Raw genomic sequence first — 4,645 nt, forward strand, 5'->3', positions numbered from 1 at the left:
AAGCATTTGCTTCCTTATCAATGACTTTTACTCCTTCCAAGAGCTTATTAAGAACAGTGGGGTTAGAGTAGTTCTTGCTAAGTATGATCTCTTTTATGGTATCTCCATTATGCAGGATACTTGGGGAAACAAAACAAGTAGTAATACCTTTGCTCCCCTCCCCAGATAAGAAGTGCTGTCAGTTTGGGGCGGGGGGGCTGGGGAGGTGGCCGTGGTAGACCTGCAGTCTAATGTCACCTTAGGCTCTTTTGGGTTTGTTCTGCTTACCTGTGCACCATTCTGAATATTGCCAGATATGCCTGGTTAATATAGGTGATTGATCTTTATCTTTTTAATCCTTCAAAATACCTTAAAGACTTTCTTATATTTAAAGTGTCCTAGCTCTTCTTGAAATACCAACTTTCTTCATTACTAATGCTAATCCAAGCAGAGTCTTCAGATAATCCTTTCTGTCTCAGTGAACCATGAGAACATGGTATACTGAAAGTGAAGATAGAATCTCACAAAAGAATCTGACGTACAACAGTTGCTGGAATCATATAGATATCTGTATGAACTTCAGGTACGTAGGTTATTCTGAGTGTAAACTGTTCATCTACAGTGTCTGTTCTCTGAACAGAGACAGCTGCCTTTTTTGGCTGATAGTTTACAAAATTTATATCCCCAAAGGATACATTTATATTGCTTACCGTAGTCTGGAGACTGCTTTACTCGACAGTCTGGCTAGATTGAACTCACATATTTGTTCATGTTTGTAAGGCTACTTCTGCAATGCTGCTCTATCAGTCACTCTGATTAAACATTTCTGTTGATATAAATAAGGTGTTGGTAACTCAAATTCTGTTAGAATCTGAATCAAGCTCTGTGTGCTGCCGTTGGGCAGTCCCCTTGAGGAAGACAAGCTCCAAAATAGCTTTAGATTTTCCAGCTTGAATTGTTGATGGCAAATCAGAGTACCACGAGGCAAGGATGCTGCTGGTGCTTGCTTAGCAAAAGGGAATTGGTCCTGAAGTCCTTCATTGGCTGTGGTACTGTTTTGCCAGAAGACAGTGTGTTGTCCCACTGTTATCATGGAGAAACTAACACTTTGTCTTCATGTTGAAGCTTGTGAGTGCAATACTAAGTTACATAGGTATTTAATGTTTTTGTATTTGTCTTTCCCTTTTCATAAATACCTCGAGGGTGTACACATAAGGGGCAATTGTACTACCCTGTTACACACTGACAATACTGAGCTTTGCAGTAAATGCAAGTACAGATCACAAAATCCAAAAGCCAAAGAATGGTTTATGTTAGCATGGAAACAGATTTACCATGAATGTAAAAGTTAGAAGTTATAATTCCAGGATTGATTTCTTAATCTCTCTTCCTGTAAGATGAGGAAGTTTGTGCAGTAATAAGCATAGTATGAGTTAGTCTCAGAAAATAGGTGTTTGATGCAGCTGGGAAGATACCATGACATAGTTCTGCAATAAAAAAACAAACTGTAAAGATGCCTTAGTATCTTGCATGGTAACAATTAACCTAGATTTACCCTAGTATTGCAGGTAGCCAGTAAGCATGGAGTATCCCAAGACATAGCAGAGTATGTTGCCAAATGCAGTTAGGAAAATGTTTCCAATGTTAGTATGCCTAGTTAAAGCAGTTTAAAGAGCATATGACAGATTATGTGGGAATTGTGGTATATCTACAGAAGATGTTTATCAAGGAGTGACTCTCATGCCCCACAGTATTTTGTATAAGTAATGCAGATGGCAGTTATTTGCATTGTTTCTCTTTCTTCTGTCAAACCATAATTATCTACTGGTTGTTCTTGCAGTGAAAGCTGTTAGAAAAATCAGCTGGTATGTTTATTTCACTACTGTTACTTGGTGTTCTCATCACAGAATCTAGGCTGAAGCTCTTCTGCTTATACTGGAATTGAGCAGGATTGATACAAGCTATGCCTAAGGCATAGCCACCACCCTCTTATGTGATCATTAAACAAAATCTTGTCTGTCTAGTCCCTCTTCTTATTTTGCAGTGCTTTTGATTTTATGCTTTGTGGGTCAGAAACATATATTTTAGAACTTTGTGTGGAGTACAGTAGAAGGAAGCCCTGATAGGGCGAGTTGTGTAAATTCTTGTGGCTTGTATCAAATTTCAAGAGTATATTTTTTGAGGTCATTACTTTGATTTGGTATAATGTCATGTTGTCTTTTTCGTAATCTAGCTTTATGCATTTTATAGGTAACATAGATGGATCCAAGCAGAATGATGGATTTAGACTTCTGAAAGCTCAATTTTGTAGCTAGTGTCAGGGTTAAGTTTTGTATGAGCTATGTTCAGTGCTGTACTATTCAAATAGGTATTCTGTTAGATCTGGAGCCGGAGTAAACTGTTGTCAACACTGTTTCCCACAGCCTTCTCCTGGACAAACTGACAAGATGTGGATTGGATAGGTGGGATATGAGACAGGTGGGAAACTGGCTAACAGGCTGCATTCAGGGGGTGGTTGTCAATGGTTTGTACTCAGGCTGGCAGCCTGTTGCAAGTGGGGTACCCCAGGGATCGATACTGGTCTCTTCGCTGTTCAATGTCTTAATAAATGATCTGGACGATGGTATCGAAAGCACCATCAGCACATTTGCTGCTGACACCAAACTGGGTGGTGAGGTAGACAAGTCAGAAGGGCAAGTCATCTTGAAGAGACCTGGACAGGCTGGAAGAGTGGGCTAGCAATAACAGTACGAAGTTTAACAAAGACAACTGCAAAGTTCTGCACCTGGGAAGGAATAACCCAAGAGCCTGTTACAGGTTAGGATCTGTGTGGCTGGGGAACAGCCTTGCTGAAAGGGACCTTGGGGTCCTGGTGGACAACAAGCTTAACGTAAGTCAGCAGGTGCCACTGCAGCAACAAAGGCAAATTGGATCCTGGGCTGCATCTGCAGGGGTATTACTAGCCAAGATAAAGATCTGATCATCCTACTCTGCACTTGGGCTGCATCTGGAGTACTGTGTCCAGTTCTGGTACCCACAGTTCAAGAAAGATGTGGACAGACTGGAGAGAGCCCAAAGGGGGGCCACAAAGACGATTAAAGGGCTGGAGAACATGCCCTGTGAGGAAAGACTGAAGGAGTTTGGGCTTTTCTCCCTGGAGAAGAGAATGCTTGGGGGGGAACCTCATCACAGGATTCTAGTACTTAAAGGGTGGCTACAAAGAGGATGGATGCTCTGCCTTCACAAGGACCCATGTGGAAAAAGACAAGGGGCAATGGATACAAATTGCACCAGGAGAGGTTTCGTCTCAATGTAAGAAAGCAATTTTTTTACAGTGAGAACAATCCTTCACTGGAACAACTTTCCCAAGGATGTGGTAGAGTCCCCATCACTGGAAGTTTTCAAGATGCAATTGAGCAAAGTGCTTGGTAATCTCAGCTAGGCTCCCTTTCCCATGAAAGGTTAGACCAGATGGTCTTCTGAGGTCACTTCCAACCTGGGCTTTTCTATGATTCTATTTTTGTTTCTATCATTAGATTGCTCTTGGACCTTGCATTCTAATGAGAGTCAATATTTCTTCCTCTTCTCTCTCTTCTGTGCCTCAACATGGATCAGTGTTACTGCAGTTCTTACCCATGAAGACAGTGTGCAACACATGGCCAGCCTGCAAGGACTGTAGTCACCATATTGCTTTTTCTGGGTTGAAGTGGACCTCCATGCAAACTTCTGACTCTATAGTCTAGCCTGAGGGGTACTAACAGTGGTTCTGGTGTGTTGCCCAGTCATTTCACTACATTTCCTAGACATAACTTTATTTGAAATGACAACAGTTCTTTTTCATAAATGAAGCTGTAAGGAACAAAGTGAAGAAAAGTAGAAATAAATTTCAGAACAAAACAAACCAGGGAGTGCAATCCAGACTGCAACACCTACAAATGACTGGATTTCTTTCCCACTAGATCTGGAGATCAGTTTCAATTCTTCATCTTAATTTCCAGTTTTTGTAGATCTGTTCAGAATACTGATACTATGCCATGAACTCTTCTTAAAAAGACTGCATGTTCTACTAGAAGCTGTGACTGGCTCTGTTCCAGTATAAGTCTTGTTACTTGTCCTGAGACACAGTTAGAAACACATGTTTGTCTTGATTACTTGAAATATATAGTTCACTAGTTAGTTGAAGTCAGTTCTGGTTTGGCGGTGAGAAATATCTTTTTGATATACATTTAGTTGATTCAAAGCATGGGAGATAGCTAAGCTGTTCACTTCAGGTACAAAACCAGAGTTATTTAGGCTTTACTGATTAAAGGAAACTTTATCTATATGCTGAATCTTTTTATATGCAGTGAATTACTGCTGTATGGAAAGGAATCTTACATCATCCCTCACAGGTACACTATCCAGTACTGCAGGCTGAACAGACTCAGGAATGTGTTTTAATTGTTAATGGTAGGTTTAATACTTCTCACAAGCTGGAAATGCCAGGAAATAATTGGTGTCTCAGTTCATGGGAGTGTTTATCATTTAGATGTCCCTTACACAAACTATAAACAGTCTAAATGCTAATGCTGGAAAGACCAAATTAAATCAGTACTTAATGCTAGTCTATACTTGGCTCTTCTTGTGTTTCCCATGAGTGCAATTTCACAGTGATAGCAGCAGGAAT

The sequence above is a fragment of the Pterocles gutturalis genome, unplaced genomic scaffold (assembly GCF_000699245.1).
Source record: "Pterocles gutturalis isolate BGI_N339 unplaced genomic scaffold, ASM69924v1 scaffold11311, whole genome shotgun sequence".
In the NCBI taxonomy this organism is placed as follows: Eukaryota; Metazoa; Chordata; class Aves; order Pterocliformes; family Pteroclidae; genus Pterocles; species Pterocles gutturalis.